Consider the following 27,750-nt stretch of genomic DNA (forward strand, 5'->3'; position numbering starts at 1 on the left):
TTTGGCTAGACTAGCTTCCCTTCCTCTTAGGCTCAAAGTGAGTTTGCCATAAAAGTACTGACATGTTTGAGAAATTCATTTCACTTAGATTTTTTTTCCAGGTTTGATATGATTGCCTTCATATCTGCTTAAAGAAGGAAGCATTCATGCCCTAACTTCAGCTTCTTGGTGCTGGGAATAAAGTTGGTTTATCATCATTTCAGTGTCAAAAATACCTTAGTGATCTGAAATATGCAGAGATAGCACTACTTCTTTTATTTAGAGTAAGCGTGGAGGAATCTTGAGCATTGCTCATTTCAAGCTCTTCATTTTTTTTTTTCTTCTTCATTTTATTTTTAAGGGAGCTGGAAAGCAGAATGGTTCAGTGACCTGTCACACATTAATTAGGTAGCAGAAGAAATGGGTTTATATTTCCAACCAGCCCTCTTTTCGGTTCATTGTGTTACAGCCAGAAATTGGCTAAAGTGCTAATTTTTTTTTCTCAAAATGAGAATATCATTGCATGCACTCATGCTAAGTCCCTTCAGTTTTGTCTGACCCTTTGCGACCCCATGGATTGTAGCCCATCAGGCTACTCTCTCCATGGGATTCCCTGGGCAAGAATACTGAAGTGGGTTGCCATTTCCTTCTTCAGGGGATCTTCCCAATCCAGGGATCAAACCCACATCTCTTACATCTCCTACATTGGCAGGCAAGTTCTTTACCACTAGCACCACATGAGAAGCCCCCCACTACCATCCTACAGTGTAGCGATGCCTTATCAGTTGTACTCCGGTCAGGAAATCAGAATAACACTAGAAGTTTTGATGAGAAGAATATTGAAAATTGGTTGATCTGAAATTTGAAGTGTGAAATAGCAAAAGAGGAAACACTGAAGTAACATGAAAAGCAGCTTCTATTCCTAGACTGAGGAAATGAAGGGAAGGGGATGGGGTTGTCAGAATCTAGAAATACAAATGAAGGTTTGCAGAATCAGCATCCAGACCTCTAAGAAGAGCCACCAGGGTTTCCATGGAGACTCAGATGGTAAAGAATCTGCTTGTAGTGTGGGAGACCAGAGTTCGATCCCTGGGTCAGGAAGATCCCCTGGAAAAGGGAATGGCAACCCACTCTAGTATTCTTGCCTGAAGAATTCCCATAGACTGAGGAGACTGGTGGGCTTCAGTCCCTGGGGTTGCAAAGAGTCAGACACAACTGAGTGAATAATAACAAATGAGGAGAAGTGGGTAGACTTTTCACAGTGCTTGATAATGACTCTCTACTGCAGCACAATGAAATACGGTAAGTCCATGATGCTCATCACATGCTGCTGATATACAAGAGACAGTGGACCTTGACCTTGTTTCACCATCACATTTTAAATGGTGTGATTTTTAAAATTTCTTTGGATGGAGAATACATTCTTCATCCTCCAGTCTCTGCTACTCCACATTTGTTCATCTTGCTGTTTCACATGTTCAAGTCTAGCTCCCAAAGGCTTTTGAGTTTTGGAGATCCATTCTAGAATGAAATTCCATACTCCTTCCCTTCCCTCTCTGGTAACTAATTTCATTTTTTTTGCAGCTTTGGTTATTAGCTTTTGAAATTTCTTCTAGCTCTGTGTGTATCTAAGAAGTGAAAGGCTAAGAAGTAGTTTCTACTCTCTTTAGTAGAATAAACCAAAATCCAAGAGCAAAAATCCTTTTGGCATTTTTTTAAAGAGAAAGTTTAGCTATAAATAAGGGGACAAAGAATGACTATTGCATTTTTGTTTTGAATTATTTTTAAATGTGAATTTTACATGATCAGTTTGAGCATGGTAGTGGCTTGGGGGAATTAGATCCAATTCAGTGATGTTTTTAGATGTAGTCTTTAGACATATTCTTCTTAATCTTTGCCATATTGTCAATTAGTATTTAAATACCCTCTGGCCCAAATACGTCATATCTGTGTTGGTTTATTTGGGAACTGGTCTCTCTAAATTCTTGGTCACTGAAATCATGCTAATAAAGAACTGTATTTAAGTGTTCTGTTCTTGTATTTATGCGGTTTTTGTTAGTTATTTTTATTTAGGAAACATTTTCTAGAGCAATGAACCATAGGATAATCAAGTGACCTGCCATTTTTTTTATAAAAAATAAAACGCTTCCAGATGGTGTCAGACACATGGAAAAGGATGTATTTTTTCAGCCTACCCAGAATGTTCCTAAATAGCCAATTTTAAGGCAAGGGCCTTTGTAAGGCAAGGGCCTTACAAAAGTTACTACCTGCTTCAAACGTAAGGGGGACAGGCTTATGGAGTATAAAATGGCTAAGTATGGGAACAGCTGGGACTAACTACATGCTGTTAACATAGCAGATTAAGGAGAACTATGTGAGAAGAATCTTGCTGTAAATACAGGTTAACCAGTTCATAACTCCAGTTGTGAACAGTTCAGGTGTAAACAGTTCTGGAAGACTCATGCCATAAAGGGTCTCTGTTTACCTTACAGAAGTGTCCACAGCCTTGAACCACCTCTCAAACATGTGGAACAATCTCTCTTCTGCAGCTCTATCAGCCACAACATGCAAAAATAAGTCTTCATGAAAACAAAATAAAACTCACAGGAAAAGTTTGCAATAATTGGCCCTGTGACTCAAGTAAATCAACCCAGGATCCTTTTGTAGGATTGTTGATTAATGAAGAACTAAAGAGTCTTTTGATGAAAGTGAAAGAGGAGAGTGAAAAAGTTCACTTAAAGCTCATCATTCAGAAAACTAAGATCACTGCATCCAGTTCCATCACCTCATGGCAAATAGATGGGGAAACAGTGGAAACAGTTACAGAGTTTATTTTTGGGGGGCTCCAAAATCACTACAGATGGTGACTGCAGCCATGAAATTAAAAGATGCTTGCTCCTTGGAAGAAAAGTTATGACCAACCTAGACAGCATGTTAAAAAGCAGAGATATTATTTTGCCAACAAAGGTCCATCTAGTCAAAGCTATGGTTTTTCCAGTAGTCGTGTATGGATGTGAGAGTTGGACTATAAAGAAAGCTGAGCACTGAAGAATTGATGCTTTTGAAGTGTGGTGTTGGAGAGGACTCTTGAGAGTCCCTTGGGCAGCAAGGAGACCCAATTAGTCCATCCTAAAGGAGATCAGTCGTGAATATTCATTGGAAGGACAGATGCTGAAGTTGAAACTCCAATACTTTGGCCACCTGATGTGAAGAACTGAATCGTTTGAAAAGACCTTGATGCTGGGAAAGATTGAAGGTGGGAGGAGAAGGGGACGACAGAGGATGAGATGGTTGGATGGCATCACCGACTCAATGGACATGAGTTTGGATAAACTCCAGCAGTTGGTGATGGACAGGGAGGCCTGGCATGCTGCAGTCCATGGGGTTGCAAAGAGTCGGACAAGACTAAGAGACTAAACTGAACTGAACTGATTAACTTTGGGGGAAATTTTTGCTTCTGCTGATATTGCTACATTAAAGTTATGAAGTTGGGTGCTGTTACCATCTTCAATAATACTTAAATAAATCCAAGCAGAGACAATCAGAGATGAATAATAGATGGAATCAGAGTGAGAAAGTCCTGATGATCTGAGTATCTTGAAACCAAGTCTTGTTCCCTGTAACTGTTTGAGTCTTTGTGCAAATCTATAGTATTCTTTCCAGGAACATGAACCAATAAACCCACATGTTAAATTCCAACTTGTTTGAATTAGGTCTCTGGTCCATGAAATTCAACATTTTTCCCATCATGAGATGAGATAATTAAAAAAAAAAAAAGTGTTAGTAGGAGTGGGGAATGATACAGCTCTCCTTCAATAGACTGTAGGAAGGAGTTTTCAATCTCTTCTCTGTTGAGAGACAAGTGACAAATTATGCCCTCTGGTGAGACATTCTCCTCTGTGTAGGTTCCAGGTTAATAGTAGCTGTCATTCCATCCCTTTCTCTGCCATTCTTAAAAGCTTATTAAAATTTTGGGGTTTGGTTATCTGAAGCCACATAACAAACCACCCACAAACCAGGTATCATAACACAATGAACATTGTATTAGTGTGTACATGGATGAGTTCTCTGTTCCGGAGTGTCTGGAACCTCAGCTATAAGGACTCAGATGTCCGGGAGTGACTTGAATGGCTGGACGGGGGAATCATTTGATGGCTCAGTCCCCGTATCTCAGCAGGTAGGGCAGAATGGATAACCTTGGCTGGAACTGGTAGCCGGAATGCAAGACTTCTCCATCATGTTGGTTTCAGGGTAGTCAGACCTCTCACATGATAGTCAGGGATCCCAGAGAAAGTGTTCTAGTGAACAAGAAGGAAGTTGCATGACCTTTTAAGACCTAGCTTCAGAAGTCACACAATGATATTTCTGCCATTTTCCACTGGTAGATGTAGTCACAAGCCCATTCAGACAAAAGGAGAGTGTACATAGGTTTCACTTCTCAATGGAGAAGTGTCAAGAGATTTGTACCCATGTTTTAAAACTGCCAAAGCTAGTGAATAGAAAGAATGCTACTATAGATATGACTTTGAAGCAATTATATATATATATATATATATATGTGTGTGTGTGTGTGTGTATAGATATAGATATGAAAGTGGAAGTGTTAGCCAGTCATGTCTGACTCTTTGCAACCTCATGAACTGTATGTAGCCTGCCAGGCTCCTCCAGCCATAGAATTCTCCAGGCAAGAGTACTGGAATGAGTTGCCATTCCTTTCTCCAGGGAATCTTCCTGACCCATGGATTGAACACGGGTCTTCTGCATTGCAGACAGATTCTTTAGCACCTGAGCTATCAGGGAAGTGTATATATATATATATATATATATATATATATATATATATATATATATGTATATATGTATTAATGGCAAGATGAGCATGTAATTTTATAAATATCATTACAATACTTAGATTGCAGAACTCCTGGATTTGGAGTGAGATTTGGATTCCATCTGAATGGATAAGATAAGAATGGGAGAAAAAGACAAAAGTAGAAAGAACTGAAAGGGATTAGAATAAGGGTTGGCAAATACTAATATGAAAGTTGGCAGACATTCTAATTTTTCCAGAATTATCTCTAGTAATATTATTACTAGTATATATATTACTAATATAATTACTAGTAATTATCTCTAGTAATAGCACTAGTAGTTTTAATAGTAATTCTTTCCATATCCCTGATTCATCTAGTCTCTGTTGGAGTATATGGAGATGACTTCTGTGAGCAGAAAGTGCTTCCATGTGCCCCAGTCAGCTAGAGATGATCTGAGATCTTCTGGGCAAGGTCAACAAAGTTGCCTTGAAAAATAAATAAGAGAAATGGCAGAATAGTTTACCTTAATCATCCTTTTGTAACCCTGGTATAGGCTGCTTGACTCACTGTTATATACTGAATAACACCCCCACTACCTCCTATAGACTACTGAGGGAAGAGTTTCCTTTTTAGTCAGATCCATACTATAGCCAGCTTCTCCACTCTCACTGGTTTGCTACTTAATCACTGATGACTCAGTCTCAGATATTGATGTGCATTGTGGAAAACTCTTTCCAAACTTCTTTTTTTAAATATACTGCCTTACCAAGGGGATGGATTCTGAACAAAGAAATGTGGGAGCGCCTGCAATACTGTCACTGAAAGTGTTTGAGAATGAGGACGCAGGTTCAAATCCAAGCTCCAACTTTAACCAGCTGTGTAATGATAGTGACCCGCATAATCCCTTTGGTCCTCAGTTTCCATGGGAAAAAAATGGACATGATAAAGCAATTACCCCTTATGTTTATTGTGAGAAGTTAACATACATAAATAGATGAGGATAGTGATCATCGCAATATAATCACCTAGTACATATTTGATATTAGTGCTTGCTGACCTGGTCTATGTGTGGAAAAAGCCACTGAAGCAGATTTGAGTGTATTAGACTTTCTTGTGAATCTAAGGATTGTACAAAAAATCAATAAAATAGGGGGAAAAAAACCTTAAAATTATCTTTCAAAACTTGGAGAGAAAATGATTCACATTTTCTTAGCCTCAATAGATTATTATGAGCTTTGGAGAGATCAGAATTTGAATAACTGGCTCAGTTACCTGTGAGTCATGTATTTGGGAGAACGCCTTTCCTTGTGCCCTTCCTCAGTTTCTACTTTTGGGAATAATTCTGTATTCATGGGTTTGTTTTGACAACTAAACAATATCACATGTGTAAGTAGCTATCATTCAGTAGATGCTCACCTTCCTCTTCCCCTGAAAGCGAGAATTAGTTTTATTTTCTGACCCTCAAATCTGCATGTTAATGATATCATACTTGGATATGTCTCAAATTTAAATAATAGTTACAGTTGATGTAATTGTATCCAACTGACACAATGATTGTTTATCCTGTAAATCACATGCTAAAAAGAAAACTACTTTGGGGATTAGGTCCCACATTCACCCAAACAAGAAAATTTGATGTGGGATTTCAAGATTAAAATATTAAGAATATTCAAGAATATGCTCATACTCTTTAAAACTCTTTATAGGTGACTTGTTATTCATTGACTTCAGTAAAGTTTAGGAGAAATGTCCCATATTGCAAATAGTGATCATCAATTCAGTAGAAATTCCATTTGTATACTATTAACTTGCCTCTCCCAGTATCTAAAAGTTTTCTCTAGTTTTAGTTATGTGGAATTTAACAAAATTTCTTGAGATCATAAATGGTTACTGAATGAAATGTGATTGGAGCTCTTGGAACAAAGAGAATTGAGTTGGTATCCCACTTCTTACTGCTCACTAGGTCAATGAGCCAATTATGTAGACTTTCCAAGCTTTAGTTTTTTATCTGCCCATAGAAAAGTGTATTAGTATCTACTTCTTAGGATTGTTAGCATTATGTGAAATCATGTACAAATAGTGCTTGGGGATAGTAAATACATCTGCTACCCCTTCTCCTCTTCCATCTTCTTCATTCATCTTGCCAAATGGCAAGTATCTCATTTCTTTATTCTGACCCATACATTACATTCTTTATGTTTCTCATCATTTAATTTTTGATCATTTCTTTCTTGAAGCAAGCTGATCTGGTCTACATGTGGTATTCAGGAAGGAGTAACAGGGTGAGAGAATTTTATACAAGAAGTAGATAATTTCTATTGCTCTATTATGGTCCACTTCTCTGTTAAAATGCATAATTCAGCCATTCCTTTAAGAAGGGTGATAATGTCATGTTGCTTTGATTTTAATGAGACCTTTCCTGAAGGTAGAACTCTTTAGGCTCCTTTATGAAACACCAACCCCAGCTGTTTTATATTCTGCAGGTGTTATGTAAATGTCAAATATTAGTGTTTTACTATCTAGTAAAACAGATGAAATGGGATTTTTGTTGCTTCTTGTTTCATAGGCTGCAAATAAGACTGGATCATTGTCCTTTTGATTATTCAGCTGCAAGTTTCTTTGCTTTAAGAAAGCACAGTGAAAATAACTGTCAGGAATGCTGTCGTGTTAAATAATAAGAGTTAAAATAATTAACATTTAGAGAGTACTTATTAGGTACGGGAGCTATTCTAAGTCTTCTTCATTTATTGTCTCTTCTAATGCTCACAAAAATGTGTGAAATGAGTAGCTGTCTTAGCTTCACATTGCTAGATAAAGAAACGGACATTTTAGAACATAAAGGAGTCAAACTTGGTAGTACAAAACCAGTGGGTGGCTGAGCAGAGAATCAAATCCAAGCTGACTTGGTGACAAATTCTGGGCCTTTAGTCATCTATCCAATGCTGTCTAATTCAAGAAGAATCAAAAAGTCATTTTCTAATTAATCATATTTTAGGAAAGATGAAGAGAATTCCATAAAATAAATTATGAGATATTATGAACTTGGAAAAGTAGGGCATATTTGATAGGATGCATTAAAAAGTACTGATGAAGACATTGATTGCTAGTGGGAGAGAGGATGTGGCAAGATCATGTATCTAGAGGGGACAGTTCTGTCAGTTGAATGGGGGCAGGATAATTAGACTAATAACAAACTGTTCTTTATGGTAGGGTAGGGGTCTCAAATACAGACGTCTGCAGAAGTTTGACAGGGAATAAAAATGAATAAAGTTGGCGTGTGCAAGAGTCAGGGAATTATGGAGTCTTCAGGAACTGGAGAGGGCCTGACTATCTGAAGGGAATAGCTGCTTCTTGGTGGCACTTGTGGATATTTTCACTTGCAAATGAAGATCCAGTGTTACTAGAGGTTCTGAATTGTAAAAGAAGGACAGAAATCCAGATTTGCATGTGCTTTATTCTGATTTTTAGAGGTTGGCAATTATATCTCATTTCAATAATACTTAGTTAAAATATTTTAGAAACAACCCACTCTAGAGACTGTCTGTTTGCTTTCCTGAACTTGAGTATGAGAAACTGAAAAAGTTGGGTCCAGACTGTAGAAGTCACCCAAAGCCAAGCTAAATACTATTCTTAAATTGTTAGGCAAAGAGAAGCAGCAATTGAAGCCTTTTCAGCTGGAGAGTGGTATGGAGGGTGCTATGCTGGAGAAAGATTAGTTTGATTTGTGGATGAGAGAAAGAGCAGGCAAGATGGCCAAGTTGGCAGCAATTACATTCATTAGTGTAGCTGAATGGAATGGTAACAAAAATAACTGTGATTTGTACTATTAATAAAAACCTATCACTATTATCACTCAGTTTTACTTTTCTGAATACATTAGCATAGGGAAAAAAATGAGGAGTGGGGCGGCCCACTTGGTGGGATCTTTCCTAAACTTAATCAAACAGCAATTTATCTCCAAGGTCCCATGTGCATTCTGGCCTCCTCATCTTCCCTTGGCTTGATGTACCTTCACCATTAGACCCTCCTCTCAATTCATTTCTTGTTTTCCCAGCCAGACTGTGAAAATCACTGAGGGAGAGGTTCATTCTCTCTACTTAGAACTCGATGAAAAACTGAAAAACAAGAACAAGATATGAGGCTCCTAAAATCTTCTTAAAATATCTACCTATCTGAAGGACTGTTCTGCAAGATTTTTGCAGAGCACAGAGAACCTTCTTCCTGATCTCCACCCTGAACTACTTTCAGGATGTGTTGAAAGCCAGCAACTGCACCGCCTAGTGACTTAATCCTTGTGGAAGTAGATGACAAATGACAACCTTTAGTTCGCACATCCGACTGGCAAATGAATTTATAGTAAACCCTCATTTTACAAGTGTGTGCATGCGTGCTCAGTGGCTTCAGTCGTGTCTGGCTCTTTGTGACCCTATGGACTGTAGCCCACCAGTCTCCTTTGTCCATGAGATTCTCCAGACAAGAATACTGGAATGGGTTGCCGTGCCCCCCTTCCAGGGGCTCTTCCCCACCCAGGAATTGAACCTGTGTTTCCTGCATTGCAGGCGGATTCATTACCGCTGAGCCACAGGGCAAGTCCCCTTTTCCAAGTACATTGTTTTATTTAGTTTCAGATGCAATGGCCAAATTTCACCACGGGTGGTCGTCAATATCTCAGCTCTTCCAAAGAATGAACTTTGGCCGTTGCTACACATGGAACAAGATATGAACTCAGGGGTCAGAACAACAGTGATCCAGACATAATATTGATGCCAATTGCGTTCCATACTAAGAAATTCTTATGTTTACACTGGCAGCTCAAAACTTCCTCTGAAGACGGTTTTGCCATGAGGAAGAATCTGTTGAAAACTATTGCTTTCTAGTGTATGGAATATTAGAGTGTGAGAAAAATGAGATTTGTTTAATCTCACCTCATCCAATTTACAAAGGAAACACCTGAGATTCAGGGAAATGACTTAAGGAAAGGCCTTGCCCAAAGTCACATAACTGGTTCATGTACTGAATCATCCTTCCATCTTCACACTATGTCAGGCAAGAAAAGAATCAAGAGGAACTAGGAAGGAGGACTGGCATGTATGTTATGGTGAGCCTTGCTCACTGAATTCAGCACTCCATGGTACATGGCCAATCAATATGTTTATTCCATATTTGAAACTTTAAAGCACCGGGACAAGTTCCTAGCTACAAAAGAAGTGAATGAAATAGATAACTAATAAGAAGCTACCATATAGCACAGGGAACCCTACTCAGCATTCTGTAATGACCTACGTGGGAACAGAAACTAAAAAAGTATGAATATATATATATATATATATATACACACACACACACACACATATATAATGGTATATAATGGATTCACTTTTCTGTATAGCAAAAGCTAACTCAAAGGTATAAATCAATTATTATCTAATTAAAATTAATTTAAAAATTAAAATAAGAAGTGAATGAAGACAAAGATAGATGTTAAAAGCTAACTTCCCTCTATTTCCAAATTATGTGCACAGTTGGTCATTTCTGCCATCCACCTGTTTCGATTCAAGCCAAATTTCATATTGAAAAAAGGATGGTCCATACAGAGACACTTGGTTCTATTCGTTAGTTATGGAGAACTCCTTTAAGAAATCATATTCAGCTTTGGGAAGAAACTTCATTTGCTTCCCAAGATGCAAATGATGTGGTCATTTTGGCTAAAAAGCAAAATATGTTTCCTGTTTAAAAAGTGGAACAGAAGAGAGAGTCCTTTGAGATTTTTTTCTTCTAAAGAATTTAGATCACTTATCGCTTGAATTATAATGCAGACACAACCAGACTCCTGTGGCAGGAAGGGACCAGCAGTTGCGTTTTCCCAGGAGCAGTTTTTTGTCCTAGAGCAGAGAGAAAGAGAGAGAGCACTAGCTTTATCACAGTGCCAATTATTTCATTCTTCTATTTTAGGCTCCTATTATTTAAACAGGAAATTTCTGGGGCATAGTTGCACACCAATATAGTATGTAACCAGGAAAAGACCTACAAGTAATATGTGATAATAAGAAAGAAATGTTTCTTTGTAGCATCTTGAAATAAGATTAATGAAGTGAATGATTAATCATACTTTTTTAAAAAAGGGTTCTTTGTCTAACTGAAGAAATCACTACATTTTCCCTTGATACATCAGTCCTCCTAGTGCATTGAAAAGAGACTCTTAATATCCTCTGTCTACCAGCCAACTATGCATCCAATAAGCCTGAATAATAGGGAGATTTCTCTTCTTTTCCATTTGGTTGAAAGCATCCTGTATTTTCTCTAGGCTTCACTTCACATGGTCATGTCTGAGACCCAGTCTGTGAAAGCCCTTGAGTATTGGTCAGTTTCAACCTAAGAGGAGACCAGCTCCCCTACCATCCCAACCTTTTCCTGGCTCGCCTTGCAGGAGTCAATGCAGTCAGCCCTCCTTTCAGGCGAGGTTTAAATTTGCATCTGCAGTTGGGTTCAACCCCACCCATGGAAGTGGAATCCTCAGAAACAGACAGCTTACTGAACTACAGACATTTACATAAGGGACTTGAGCATCCACAGAATTTGGTATCCTGGAAGAAGTTCTAGAACCAATCCCCTCAGAAACCATGATTGAACACTTTTATAGTGTAATTTCGCCTGTGTTGTGTCAGCTGCTCAAAGGGAGAAGGCAGTAAGATTCAGTGGGCAGCTGATATTTTGGAAGGTTTTCTTCCTCAGCTGTTTTGAATCCAGAATAAGACTAGTGCCATTTTCAAGGTTTATGGTGATGAGCATAGACTTTGGCACCTGTATTGGTATATCCAAATCCTAATTTTTCCACTTACCAGCTATGTGTTCATGGGTAACATATTTAACATCTCTGTGCCTCCCTGTTTTTCATTCATAAAAATAATTCCTTCCCTTGCAAGACTTTTTCTGAAATTTAAATGGAATGAAACGATGAATAAATAGCCAGTAAGTTTGTAACATAAAGCTGTGTAACAACTAATAGTCACTGTTTCAATTTAAAAAAATGTTTCCTGAAAGCCTGATAACAATAATTTAATTCTGTACTCTCACCAGCATCTAACAAAATGCTCTTGCACGAAATTGTGGCTCAGTAAGCATTTGTTGCATTCAATTCAATTCCCAAGTCTGAATGAGCAATAAAACTGACACACGCTGTGTCTGCCAGAAAAGCCACTGGCAGGCCTCAGATTGTTCACATGTGTTAGCTGGAAATGGCCTAAAAGAGGAGAAAGCAGCCAGACCTTCAAAACAACACTTTGGAAGCTATCCAGCAATCAGCTTCACTTATCTTGCAGGAAAGCCCAGGACAGGAGACGGTCTGTGAGCTTTCGGTAGCCTTCATTAAAACCAATGTCCAGAGAAGCTGGTCAAAACTTTGTTCCATAGAGCAACTGGATCTCCTAAGTCTAATCTATTTCTTATCAGGAATGAAGAAGGCAGAGTCAACAGAGATACTCTCTTTCAATGAAATAACCAATGCAAAGTGTTACTATAAAGAAATGAAAATAATAATTTTTGCATATTAAAAAATAACCATATATATGTTATATATATATATGTATATATACATGTACGTGAGTCCTTTTGAGGTTTGGTAGGAAATAAATTCATTATTAAAAAATAAAATAAATTGTGTTCCTCACATGGATTATTGAAGAGGGCTTAACAAGGTGTAGGGAAGCCACAGGTTGATGGCAAAATGTCTCTGGGGCAGTAACATCACAGTGCTGTCATCACCTTAAATCAGAGGTGATGGAAACGTGGAATGAGTCAAGTGGAGAGGGCTACTTTGACCTGAATTGTGACTTTCAGGGCATACAGTCAAGCCCCAGCAACCACTCAAGAAAATGATTGGGAAATACCTTAATTTCGCTTCCCTTCCTCCAATCTCTGGCAATGTTTTCATCTGGAGTCAGAGAGCAAAGACACTCAATTGATGCAATCCATACAAAGGCACAGAGTTGGGAGGAGAAAACAGGGTGTAGTTTTGGAGGGGCAGATTACTGAATCATCTCTGAAAGTTAATGTCCAATGAAAAGTAGGGCTTTGGGGAAGTGATTAGGTTATAAGAGTAGAACCCACACAAATGGGATTAATGCTCTTAATAAAGTGAAACTGAAAGTCCCTCAGTTGTATCTGACTCTTTGTGACCCCATGGACTCTCCATGGAAATTTTCTAGGCCAGAATACTGGAGTAGTTAGCCTTTCCTTTCTTTAGGGGATCTTTCCAACCCAGGAATGAACCCAGGTCTGGCACTGCAGGCGGATTCTTTACAAGCTGAGCCACAAGGGAAGCCCAAGAATACCAGAGTGGGTAGCCTATCCCTTCTTCAGCAAATCTTCCCAACCCAGGAATTGAACCAGGGTCTCCTGCATTGCAGGTGGATTCTTTACCAACTGAGCTATCAGCGAAGCCATACATAAAGAGGTCCCAAAGAGCTTACCTGCCCCTTCTACCATGTGAGGTTGTAGAGATAAGACAGCTGTGATCCAGGATGTGGGTCCTCACCAGATATTGAATCTGCTGGCACCTTGATCTTGGACTTCTAGAACTGTAAGACACAAATGTATGTAGTTTCTAAGGCCCCCATTCTATAGTGTTTTGTGATAGCAGCATAAGCAGACATAGGGGAGTTAACAACTCACGTTTAAAGTGAAAATGCACTTATTAAGAGTTCTAGTGCATTTTTGTCTTTGCCTTCCAGTATAGAGATTAAGAATAATAACATGTTGCTTTTCCTCCCACTACACTGACTCCTCCCCATTACCCATACTGCCCCCTACACTGTCTTGTGGCTTCCCTGGTAGCTCAGTGGTAAAGAATCTGCTTGCAATGCAGGAGATGCTGGTTTGATCCTTGAATAAGGAAGATCCCATGGAGAAAGAAATGGCAACTCACTCTTGCTGGGAAATTTCATGGACAGAGGAGCCTGGTGAGATACAGTCCATGGGGTTGCAAAAGTGTCAAACATGACTTAGAGACTAAACAACAACAACAGTCATTATTACCCATGTTTTGTTGACCAAGTTGGAATAACTCCTAACTGTCAGTATCAGTTAACACCATGTCCATATCTGTGGATGTAGGATAGATACTACTCACACTTCTTTCACTATACATTGATGCAAGTTGCAGTAAACAGCAATGATCATCACATTAAAAAAAATTACTTTGGTAAATAAATAGAATATGATTTAACTATGTGGTCAGTCTTTATAAATGGACTTCAAAGTAAATTCTATGTTCTAGCTTTTTAAGTGTTTCCATATTCATTCCATGTTGTTTTTGCTCCATTTCTAAAACAGGGGGACCCAAACTCAAGAGATTAGGTGGTCTTCTTAGAGTCACAGAACTATTATGTAGAAGAAGAGTGGAGTCTTGAAGCTTTATCTAATATATGCAAGTCCAGAGCTGTGTTTACTACACCATATCAGGGTGTATGGTGTGGACTGAGGATCTTTGAATATCTTCTAGCAACCTCCAAAATCTCTCACCTTTATTGTTTCTACTTATATATTTCTTTGAGATAAGGTCTGAAGATGCCTTTTAAATTGGCAATGCTTTCAGAGAAGAGAGGCCTTAGTGGGTTATTTTAGGTTTTTCAGATTTATTTTCTGGTAACCTTTAACAGGAGGAAATGGAACACAGAAATGTTAGGTTTGCAGAGAAGTAGACAAAAAAGGATTGAGCAGGAGATCCTGAGCCCCCATGGGACAACATTATACCCAGACACTTTGGAGAGTTTTTATCATTTAAAAACAAAGGTGAGAAACTCATACCAGTTTGAGACTGAAAGTCCCACATCTTACGAAGCCTCTCAGATCTGGGTCAACAAGGATGGCTAGTCACCCTACAATTAAGTCCAACATTGTTTACCATTTGGAAAGCATTGCTTTCATGAAAGAATCAAATCACAGCCACTTCTGCTGACATTTCAGTGGCCAAAAGGTAGCACAGGGATGCTCTTGGGTTCTGTACGGTGGAGATAACATAAACATTCTACTGGGAGCAGCAAAACTGAACCTTTGGCTAAGGATAATACAATCCACTATGACTGGTAATTAGTATATCTCACGATTCAACCTAGAGGGAGTGTGGAATAAACATGGGAAAATCTTCAGAGTTCCAACTTCTCCTTGTCATGGTTGTTATTCAGTCACTAAGTCATGTCCATTCTTTTGCTACCACACAGACTGGAGCATTCTAGGCGTCCCTGTCCTTCAGTATCTCCCGGAGTTTGCTGTAACTCATGTCCATTGAGTCAATTAGGTTATCTAATCATCTCCTCCTTTGCTGCACCCGTCTCCTTTTGTGTTCTTCTTTCCTAGCATCAGGATCTTTGCCAATGAGTCAGCTCTTCTCATCAGGTGGCCAAAGTGTCAGATCTTCAGCTTCAACATCAGCCCTTTCAATAAATATTCAGGGTTGATTTCCTTTGACTGGTTTGATCTCCTTGCTGTCCAAGGGACTCTCAAGAGTCTTCTCCAGCACAACAGTTTGAAGGCATCAGTTCTTCAGTGCTCAGCCTTCTTTATGTCCAACTCTCACATCCATACATGATTACTGGAAAAACCATAGCTTTGACTATATAAACCTTTGTCGGCAAAGTGATTTCTTTGCTTTTTAATATGCTGTCTAGGTTTGTCATAGATCCCCTTCCAAGGACCAGGTGTCTTAATTTCATGGCTGTAGTCACAGTTTGCAGTGATTTTAGAGCCCAAGAAAATAAAATCTGTCATTGCTTCCACATTTCCCCCTTCTATTTGCCATGAAGTGATGGGGGATGTGATATCATGATCTTAGTTTTTCAAAAGTTGAGTCTTAACCCAGCTTTTTCACTCTCCTCTTTCACCCTCATCAAGAAGCTCTTTAGTTCCTCTTCACATTCTGCCATTAGAGTGGTATCATCTGTCTATCTGAGGTTGCTGATATTTTCCCCAGCAATCTTGATTCCAGCTTGTGATTCATCAGCCTGGCACTTCACTTGATGTATCTGCCTAGAAGTTAAATAAGCAGGGTGACAATATACAACCTGTCATACACTCTCCCAATTTGTAACAAGTCAGTATTTCCATGTCTGGTTCTAATTGTTGCTTCGTGACATGCATATAGGTTTCTCAGGAGTCAGGTAAGGTGGCCTGGTATCCCCATCTATTTAAGAATTTTCCACAGTTTGTTGTGATGCACACAGTCAAAGGCTTTAGCATAGTCACTGAAGCAGAAGTAGATGTTCTTCTTGCCATGGAAGCCCAGGTTATTAGTCACCTGCTTCCTTTAATTTTTTACCAGCATTTAGGCTTGGGTTTCTTCACAGCCCAACTCTCACACTCATACATGACCACTGGAAAAACCATAGCCTTGACTAGACGGACCTTTGTTGGCAAAGTAATGTCTCTGCTTTTTAATATGCTATCTAGGTTGGTCATAACTTTCCTTCCAAAGAGTAAGTGTCTTTTAATTTCATGGCTGCAATCACCATCTGCAGTGATTTTGGAGCCCCAAAAAATAAAGTCTGACACTGCTTCCACTGTCTCTCCATCTATTTCCCATGAAGTGACGGGATCAGATACCATGATCTTAGTTTTCTGAATGTTGAGCTCTAAGCCAACTTTTTCATTCTTCTCTTTCACTTTCATCAAGAGACTTTTTAGTTCCTCTTCACTTTCTGCCAAAAGGGTGGTGTCATCTGCATATCTGAAGTTATTGATATTTCTCCTGGCAATCTTGATTCCAGCTTGTGCTTCTTCCAGCCCAGTGTTTCTCATGATGGACTGTGAAGAAAGCTGAGTGCCGAAAAATTGATGCTTTTGAACTGTGGTGTTGGAGAAGACTCTTGAGAGTCCCTTGGCCTCCAAGGAGATCCAACCAGTCCATCCTATAGGAGATTAGTCCTGGCTATTCACTGGAAGGACTGGTGCTGAAGCTGAAACTCCAATACTTTGGCCACCTCATGCAAAGAGTTGACTCATTGGAAAAGATCCTGATGTTGGGAGGGATTGGGGGCAGGAGGAAAAGGGGATGACAGAGGATGAGATAGCTGGATGGCATCACCGACTCAATGGACATGAGTTTGAGGAAACTCCGGGAGTTGGTGATGGACTGGGAGGTCTGGCATGCTGCAATTCATGGGGTCGCAAAAAGTCAGACACAACTGAGCGTCTGAACTGAACTGAACTGAGGCTTAGGTTTTATAACTGGAAGAGACTCAGAGAACATCTTGTTCAGCCCTCTATCTTTGGACTGGTAAAGTGTGACTATCACTGTCTTAAAGGTAAGACAAATGATGCCCAGGCAGGTGGGTTGCTAAGATGTCTTAGAAAGGAAATGGTAGAGAAAAGGCTATGGCTTAATCCTTCTGTTTTACGACCTCTCTCCTCCTTACTGCCATTTGGATTGGAATTTGCCTCATGATTCTTGTGTTACATCTCCAAAAGTTATTCGATAGTCTTTACTTTTACAGTGAGGCCAGCAACACCAAATCTCATAAAAGTAAATGCCCAAATTATAGCATTTCAAGCAAAGCTTGGTTTCCTTGGCTTACTTTTTTTTTTTTTTTTAATTATTCTAGTAGTTGTATATATGAAAACATGATTACATCATTGGGTTCTTCTGCTAGTTAGTATAAAAAGCATTTCTCCAAAAGAAATGATATCTACTATTGCCTTGATTCCATAATTGGTCTTGACATAAAATTGATTATTTGTTTAGGTGTCTCAACGTTTTTATTAAAAAAATAAATCTCCAAATTATGTTGTCTTGAATTAGATCCAGAGGAGTAATGAGGAACTCAGAGGTGGTTAGGACATGTGGTGGAGAAAGCTGTTGTGAATTCCTGAATTTAAGAGGTGAAGGCCAGGGAAGACAGGCCACCCTTCCATTTGCTTGGGTAGTTCTTCAAGCCAAAGTAAAATGACATGCTTACATATTTGGCCTGTAGTGTCATCCAAATACAATGAAAGATATTTTCAAACAATAGCTAAGGGCCATGTCATTCTTAAATTAAATTATTTCATTTTTTTTAAAATCAGTTTGGAAGGAAGAGTGAACTAGCAGGAATAAGTGAAAAGTCATGTACTTAGTATGACAAGCTATGTGACACCCTCCAAAGTCTTCTACATGTTTATGTATTACTAATTTCCATACCCTTCTACTTGCTCTAATTCAAATTCTTTCTTTATACTAGTATTCTTAAAAACATTTCCTTGCCAAGTAGCCTAAGTGACTCTTGATTTCATTCATTTCATTGCAGTAAAAACTTTCTGTGTGGGATTTGAAACCCTCATAGCATAATCCCACCCTGCTTATTTATTCTTTGTCTTTGTGTAGGTAGGTAAGTGTGTGTGTGTGTGTGTGTGTGTGTGTGTGTGTGTGTGTGTATGAATGCTTGTTTCCACGCATCTTATTTTTCCATAGATGGGAATGTACTGGAGCATTACTGCTCCTGGTGCCTTTTATAACACAGTCCATCCCATCTTTGTCACCCCTCCACACTAAAAATGCGTAGATTTATTTAGTGAGATTTTGGAGGGACTGGCATATATTGGACTACATGTTTCAGCAGCTGGATCAATACACTGACATGTAATAATATACACTTTCTCTCTTTTTTTCCTAATCTTCCACTCCTCAAGCATACTGCCCTATTCTCCTCCATTTCTTACCCTCTTACAGTAAGTACAATAGGCTAGAGAACTACCTTTTAAAAGAAAACCTGCTGATCTCTAAGTTCAAATTGATATAAGAAGTATGTTCTCAAATCCAGCCATCTCCAGAGATCCTATGCAAAGCAGATTCTATGAATAACACTGGGGTTAATTCTGGAGAAAGACAGAAGACCTTGAAAATCCAAAGCCACAACTTATATTTGCAAATAGGAAAAATGGCTTAGGCCAAATAGATCCTTTGTCTCTTTTGGAAATAACAGTAAGATACAGTGAACTAAAAAAGAGAAATCAGAGCCAGCATGGAGTTCTGTGCAGTTCACAAAACCAGATGGAGGATCATGAATTGACTGTGTTTCTTGGAGGCCTTCACACATAAAATTCTGAAAAATTGATGTCCCACAGGTGCACTGGTCAATAGTGAAAAAGCAGGGTATAATCTGTTTTTTAAAATGTGGTACTTAGTCAGTTGTACCTTCTTGATTCTTTAGGTAGATTTGCAATTTTTGTGGTGGTTTCTTTTTTATGTCTTTGGATGTAGAATATCTTTTTTGGTAGGTTCCAGCCCTTTTTTCATTGGTGGTTTTTCACAGTTGTGATGTTGGTATGCTCATGAGAGGAGGTGAGCTCAAGCTGCCATCTTGTCTTCTCATTTTTCTCCTTTGTCTCTTTCCCTTTCTCCACAGAGACTCTTTTCTATGCTTTACTGGATTTCCCAAGGCTTTTCCTTACCCATGCATCTCTAGTTTCTTCTAACTAATCCATATTTTAAAATGAGTTCTTATTTCTCTTCCCCCAATAACCTGGCACCTTCATGACTATAGCACTGCTTTGATCACTTTTGAATCTCCAATCTAGCACAGTTCCTATAACGTGGTAGATGTTCAATAAAATCTTCCCAGTCATTATTTCCATAAATTATGAATTAATGAAAGAAATTGGAATTGCAAGATTAGCATCTTCTTAGTAAATGATGAGCTAAATGAAATATTTAAGAAGAGGAGAAAGGAAACAAAATATCACTTGAGTTTTCAGTTGTCTGAAAGACTTTCAACCATTCTCCTACTTTCCTTCTACTTCTCCAGATGTAATAGTGGGAGATTACATAGGAATAGATGAGTTACAAACCAGAGGATAGAGAGGATGAGAATCTGGATTCATCTCTCTCAAAGAAAATAAAATTAAAATTTGAAAATGAATAAAGCAGACCAATTTTAGTTCTTTTCTAGCTTTATAATCATGTAATTAGATCATGTTATTGCTTTATTTCTATTTTATGGCTGTCATAAAAAAGATACTTTTAGTCATATTAGAAAAGTAGTTTTCTCCAGTCATTAGAAATATGCAAAGCTCTATATAATTCTGAATGAGATTACTTACTTGGGTGATTTTTACCTTACTCATTAAATATATATCTCAAATTCTAGTTATATACATACAAGAAATGCAAATGCTAACCTTTTTTAGTTCAGTTGTTTCTTTTTAAAGGATCAACAGACTCTTTTCAAATGAGTTCTTTTCCTTATTACATTGATCAATTTTGACTAAACTGCTAAAATTTGATCTCTTGTTGTTGTTCAGTCGCTCAGTCGTGTCTGAATTTTTGTGACCCCATGAACTGCATGCAGCATGCCTAACTTCCCTGTTCTTCACTATCTCCTGGAGTTTGCTCAAACTCATGTCCACTGAGTTGGTGATTTCATCCAACCATCTCATCCTCTGTCATGTCCTTTTCCTCCTGCCCTCAATCTTTCCCAGCATCAGAGTCTTCCAATGAGTTGGCTCTTCCCATCAGGTGGCCAAAGTATTGGAGCTTCAGCTTCAGCATCAGCCCTTTCAGTAACTATCCAGGGTTGATTTCCTTTAGGATTGACTGGTTTGATCTCCTTGCTGTCCAAGAGACTCTCAAGAGTCTTCTCCAGCACAACAGTTCGAAAGCATCAGTTCTTTGGCACTCAGCCTTCTTTATGGTCCAACTCTCACATCCATTCATACTACTGGAAAAAACCATAGCTTTGACCATATGGACCTTTATCAGCAAAGTGATGTCTCTGCTTTTTAATATGCTGTCTAGGTTTCTCATAGCTCTTGATCTCTTGGAAATAAATAATTCAGCCCTCCAGTTTCCAGAAATTTTGAGAAGTACAGTTTGCTTTTTTGAGGAAAAAATCACGTGTCTCCTTAGCTCAAGTAAGCTTGTCATTGCCACTGTCAGGGATTTTAACATTTGTTTGTGTATGTGTGTGTGTATGTGAAGAACTATAGTTCATTCACTTAAATACTTGAGATCATGTAAGACAAATTTGATTATGTACAGATAAATAGTAAAAACAAGTTGGAATGACAGTAAGAACAAAAGGTAGTATCAAATAGGAAATGTTATTTGATATACCATTATATCAGTAGTGAGTATGGCAGCAGCAGCAACAGTGATCTTAATAGTAAAAAATTCCAAAGTGAAGCAGCAAAGGATGCTCTCATCAGCTCTTTTTCTCACCTCAAAAAAGGGCTTTGTGGGGTGGGGCAGACTTTGCCAGCCGCTCACCAAAATTATATATTATATTCTTTTTCCTGGCACCCAGCTAGAATACATTTACTATTCTTCTTTGTAGTTGGTGTGGCTGTGCAAATAAGTTCTAGCTAATAAAATAAAAGCAGAAATGAAGTACATCACTTCTAGACTTGGATGATAAAATCTGATACATTCTTCATGCTCTTCTCTGCTTGAAGAAATGAAGGTGACTCTCAAAACTTTTTTAAACCAAGCAACTTAAACTTGCTTGCCTGCCCGGTCCTGTTAAAGAGGTTTGAACTATCATACATGTTGAGGGTCTCTTCACTTAATAGTACTTACTGAGTCCAACTTTGTATCTTAATGTGTGTGTGTGTGCTCAGTCACTCAGTCATATCTGACTCTTTGCAGCCCCGGGGACTGTAGCCTGCCAGGCTCCTCTGCCCATGGAATTCTCCAGGCGAGAATACTGAAGTGGGTTGCCATTTCCTTCTCCAGGGGATCTTCCTGACACAGGGGGTCGAATTCACGTCTCCTGCATCTCCTGCATTGGCAGGTGGATTCTTTACTACTGAGCCACCTGGGAAGCCCCATCTTAAATGTGTACCATATCAAAAATCTGGCACTGGCTTAGTGACAGTCGGCAACTGAGAAAGGCAATAGGTATTGGAGACTGTAAAACTGAAGATCCATATCATGCAGAGTGTCTCATCAGTTAGGTAATGCTATATAACAAGCCATTCCAAAACTCAGCAGCTTTCACAACAGTCATTTTTTTCTCACTCACACATCTGTGGGTTAACTGTGGTGGTGTTGTAAAAACTTGACCTATTTTGAGTTGCTGGAGCATGAACTGGGTATCAGGGTTGGAAAGGAGGGAAGCAGGATGGAAAAATGAGATAACAGAGCCTCTGAATAAACAGATCACCGGGCCAAAATATCTGACATTTAGGTATTGCATGTAACATCTCTTAGAAGTTTAACAGTTTTTACAACTAACCAGGAATCTCTCCCTGTTTTTAAACCACCAGGTGGAGGCCAAAGATGTATAGTCCCCAGGCCTAAAAAGTTGACACAAAATTGACTTAGAAAATTATTTTTGATCCCAAAGTTTATTTCTTTTTCCTCTTCCATAAATTTGGACAATGAGAGTCAGCGGATCTTAGTGGAGAAGAAAAGGCATCAACATTAACTATCTATTAAGAGCTGTAATGTGGTTTCTCTGGTGGCTGTTAACGGATCTGCCTGTGGTGTGGAAGACCCAGGTTCGATTCCTGAGTCAGGAAGATCCCCTGAAGAAGGGGATGGCAACCCACTCCAGTGCCTAACACTTTCACAAGAGTTGTAATTAGGTTAGACTTTCTACATGTGCTTTTCCAGTTAATCTTCAAAGCAACACTGAAGAAATACTCTTTATTTCCACCATTCTAGAAGGAAGAAATTGATCACTTAATTCATTTGAAAGGGGCAGGGCTAGCCCTTGAATTCTAAACCTAAAATTCCATATTCCATGCTTATCTCATTATACTGTGCAGTTAATACACTGAAATGGGTTGAATAATAATTAGGTTAGAGTGGTACGTATGCTCCTTCCTTTCTAGTAATGAAAAGTCCAAAATGTTGGCTGCAGTGCTCATTTCTGTGTATCTGGCCATGTTTTCATTGGTCTAAGAAACCTCTATGGATGTTTTCATGGGCCATAATTAAGACCAATTCTTTTGGTCCAGTGAGTGTTACTAAGTTCCATGACCACTTATTGCATGCTTAACCCTGTCTAACCATGAGTCCTTAACCACTGGAGAGAATGGTTTAGAAATTGTGGAAATTGATTAATAAATTATTTCTCACTAGTGGGTCAAGATCATTAGTCTTTGTAGGTTACTGGACAGGATAGAGATTTTACCACTGGTTTGATTTTTTTACTTAAATGCTTTTTTTCCTCTCAGAATATATTTGCAAGGACAAGATTTTCACTCTAGATATGAGAAAAATAGAACCACAGAAACAAAATAACTCATTCAAATCCTGTGTCCTGTGACAGCTTTCTGACTAGAATCTAGGTTGCTGCTGTTCAGTCACTAAGTCATGCTTGACTCTTTGTGACCCCATGGACTGTAGCCCACCAGGCTCCTCTGTCCATGGAATTCTCCAGGCAAGAATCCTGGAGTGGGTAGCCATTCCTTTTCCAGGGAATCTTTCCAATCCAGCAATTGAACCCACATCTCCAGCACTGGCAGGTGGATTCTTTTACCACTGAGCTACCAGGGAAGCACAGAGTCTAGGTATTTGACCTTCATCCAGAAATAATTTCACACCAAGATACCACTTCTTAAAACTCAAAAGAAGTTGCAAAATATTAGTACAAGGGAATTAGGATTATCTTATCCATAGAACACAACAGTTGTGTGTCAGAGAGGAAAAGCATTATTAACTAGAACAGTCACTCAGTTGATTTAAGATAATATAAACTAGTGTCTACTCTGTACCAGGCATTGACTGAGTGCTTACACCATTAACCCACGTAACCTTCAATAAGCCTGGAATTAGGTATTAATTTATCCCTCTTTTTTTGCAGCCAAGGAAACTGAGAACTTAGATATCTTTCTCCAGATAACTCAGCTTAACATAGGGATTCATGTTCTGTCCATGGGTAGGAAATACTTGGATCTTGTTGGATGAAACTTTATGGAAGTTGGTTTATTTTAGAAATTTATCACCAAATTTCCCCTAAAAATATTTGGAAATGCTCTAACTAGGAAGTGATGAGTCTAAGCTATAGGAATTCCTCTCTTCCTTCAATTAAGTTCAGCAATTTATTATCCCAAACTGAAGGTCATTGTTGGAAAACTTAAAAATGAATAAAATGATGGGCAAATATATTCAAACAATTGAAAAAAAAATCTGTAAGTGCTTAATTTCATACCTTCTGAATTGGTTTCCTCTTTTATATTTTTTGGTGGAGGTTCAATTCTTCGTAACACTCTGGGCCCCTTCCATGAAAACAGCTGCAGTGCATGCCTAGTTTATCCCCCAAGGTATCGACATGACTTAATGCTCTAATCTGTGTCCTCCTATGGACAGGACATTGCCATTTTAATCGATTCAGACTCAGTTTGTATAGCAGTGGACCCAATCCAACCTCTGGCTCTACATATATTTCTTAGCCGATTCTACTATGATAACTTTTCTTCTATACTTCCCAAGCATATTCTGTGGAGAGCAATTCCACCTAGGCCAAGGACAAGGTGATCTAGCCAAACTACTCTCTTTCTCATATGTTTGATACTTAGTAATATATTGGAAACTTTGCAAATGGAATAGGAACACTGTGACTTCTTCTGTGCTGCCAGAGTCAATTACTATCATTATTAGTCTTATTAATATTTGCACACAAGTGGATCCTCCATTTGCTTTTGAAGTAAGTTGATTCCTTTGGAGTTGTACCAGACTGGTTGGGGACTAAGTTTAAAGGCTGACTCTTCCTTGTATTTAAGATGATCTGTTTCAGTGAAATGATCATAAAATTTCCTACAGCAGAAAATTCTTATTTTCATGAAATACTTTCCATTCACTATAATATTCATTGAGAAAGAAGATCTTCAAGAAAATTGCTGCCTAAGTAAGCTCACTTGGAGATGTGTCATTTTTTTCTGTTCCCTTAACTGTAATTGTCTTGATAATTATAGGTAATATGTCCTGCTGGTTAAGGAAGCTACTCTGGAGCCAGAAAGTCTAATCCAAAAGTCAACTCCACCACTTACGAAATGTGTGTAACAGGCCAATCACACAAGCTTCCTGGACCATAAACCCTCCTTCGTGAATAGGTAATGATGCTATTACCAATATCAAATATTATTACCAACCTCAAATAAGTAATAACATTTTATCAATTTCAATCTGTTGTACAAATTAAATGAATTAATATAAATGAAATACCTAATAAATGTAGAAAAGAACAATTTCTGATGTTACTTTATCATCTATTTGAAATAAAAGCTTGGGGGTAAAGTCCTTGAAACACAACTCAAACATACCTGAAAGTATATACTTTGAATTTGATTGGGTTGATTTTGCTCAGTAACCATTTATCTGAATATTCCTTTACAAAATCAATGATAACTTAGCCTTGTGTTCACTCCTTGTTTCTCCTGTTCTCACCATTCTCTCAGCATCTCTCCATTGGGAGATGGAAACTTGAACTTGTTCTACTAAATAATATTTCTTCCAAAAATAATAATGTATGAGTTGGAGAGAAGGAAAGATTAGTCTGTTTTTTGGATGAAGACCTACCTCCTCACCTGGTCTATCCAGACAGGAGCCAAGTGTGTTCCCAAAGTTCTGCCTAGAAAATGAGAATTTACTGCAGAGTCACATCTCATCACTGAGTCCATAGTAAGGCTACATGTAATTTATTGAGAGTTTTTTCTGCATAGTAAACTCAGGTGAACTAGGCAACTAATTTATTTATTCCATAGCACCCTCTAAACAAATTATGAAGATAGAAGTCTTAATCCAATTTACAGACTATATAAACAGAAAACAAGAGAAGTAGAGAGAATGCCCAAATTCCCAGAATGAGGTAGCAGAAAAATTTAGATCAGAACTCAGACTGCTGGCTCCCAGTTTCCTTTCTCCTTTCCTTCCTTCCCCCTTCCTTCATATGTTCTTCTATTTCTTTTCTTTTTTAATTAAAAAAAGTATTGATGTTTAGTTGATTTAAAGTGCTTTGTTAGTTTCATGTTCACAGCATAGTGATTCAGATATATTCTTTTTCTGATTCTTTTCCATTCCAGGTTAATATAGGGCACTGAATATACTCCCCTGTGCTATACAGCAGGTCCTTGTTATTTATCTATTTTATATGTGCTAGTGTGCATCTATTAATCCCAAATCTCTAATTTATCCCTCCTTACGCCCCACCCCCACCCCCTTGCACCTTCGGTAGTCATAAGTTTGTGTTCTGTGACTCTAAGTTTCTGTTTTGTAAATAAGTTCTTTTGTATTTTCTTCCATTGCTAAATCATATCGCATATGGGATGTGTCACTGAAGGTGGAGTAGGTTGATACGTTTCTCCTGGGTCAGAAAACTTTTTCAGCGTCGCGCCCAGGTTTTTAAGGGAAATCTCTCACTACTAGGTTTTGGCAGGGTTTTCCTGAAGGAATGCAATTTTGGGAGACGGAGGGCGCGTAACACAGCTCTGGGATGTCCTCTCAAAAGGCAAACAACAGGAAATAAATGTAAAATGACTCTCAACTACTTACCTGCCCAGGCTAAGTGAAGGCAATTGAAGGCACAATTTGCTTGTTAAGCAAATTAGGTTGGAGAAATGGTCAGAGAGCACAAAAAGGGAGGAAAATTGCCATTACAAAAATTGGCTCTAAAACTGGCTATTAAGCTCCCACTTGCAGTTAATGCTTAGAGCGTGTATAATATGACCCTTTGTAATTCTATCTTTTATACTTCTAAGGAAAAAAATGTATTAGTTTAGAGAGCAATGCCATATATTGGCTATATTGAGTCAGTGTGACTATAGTTTTAACGCCACTGGAATTTTCGACTTGTTGGTGACCTTCTCAATTTTAGGTTTGAATACTGTAAGGTAAGATAAGGAAAAAAACGTTGAACTTAGATGATTGAGTGCCAGACATTTTGCAGTTTTGACATGTTTTAAGGAAACATGGTAAGGGGGGAAGGTGGCAGGCTTTGCAGCCAGAGGACCCATGCTATTTCAAACCTAAAACCCTCTACTTAATAGCTGTATGATTGTCAGTAGTTCATTTAACTTCTCTGATGTTCGTTTTTTCCAATCTTAAGTGAGAATGAGTGGCATATGAGAAAAATCTCTTACTCTATGTTTTTCTGGGAGCTCTCCATTCTTAGACTGTGCATTTGTTTACCATTTCAGAGGATTTTTGCATCCTTGGGTAGCACATCCAAGAAAGATTTCAAAAAAGGAGGTGAGATGTGTTTTCATTTTGTAAACTAAGCAAAGACTGGTTGTGAAAGATAATTAAGGAAGGTAAAGTCCGAGATCTTTGGTGTCTCCTTGGATAAGTCAGGTAAACATTAGGAAAGAGGATAGAGTGGCCAAATGGATTGTGATTTCATGAAAACTAGTCTTTCTGTAGTCTTCCTCAGCAAATCTTTGAACTCCTGAAGTAGCTTTAATAAACAGATACTGAGCTGAATGCTAAGGCACCTCAGGGCTATGGTGTTATTTGGTCCCAAGAATTAACTTGGAGATAAAGTGCAGGATGAAAAAGGGATAGAGGAGTCTTCCTTGGCTTGTGAATTTCTGGGGTAATGTAGATGTGGATCAAGTGCTGAGGTTCAAGATATCAGTGTGTTTTCACAAAATACTGTTAGGTTTGCAAATGTGAGTCAGCCATCTTTTCAGCAAAACCCAGAAGAGAATTCAGGCACACTGAGATGTTCACATTTAAGGGGAGGAGCAGAGCAGTAATTTCTTTGCTCCTTCTGAGGAGCAGGAAATACCAACTCCCTTGTCATTTCTGCAGGGCCAGCTAATGGTTATAGTTGCTTGCAAAGGACTCGAGGACCTTTGGTTTTGTCAACTCCAAAACTCCAAGTGAGCAAGACCTACCTATACCTTTCCTTTTCTTTCTAAAAATCTTGTCCAGAAAAAGAAAAGCAGTTATCTGAGAGCTAACCCCATTAACCATTTAGGGGATGTAGAACTAAGGTCTAGTGTCCTGACTCCTAGGATGTGGATTTCAATATGCTCAAAATCATAATAC

This window comes from Muntiacus reevesi, chromosome 12 (genome assembly GCF_963930625.1).
Source record: "Muntiacus reevesi chromosome 12, mMunRee1.1, whole genome shotgun sequence".
Classification (NCBI taxonomy): Eukaryota; Metazoa; Chordata; class Mammalia; order Artiodactyla; family Cervidae; genus Muntiacus; species Muntiacus reevesi.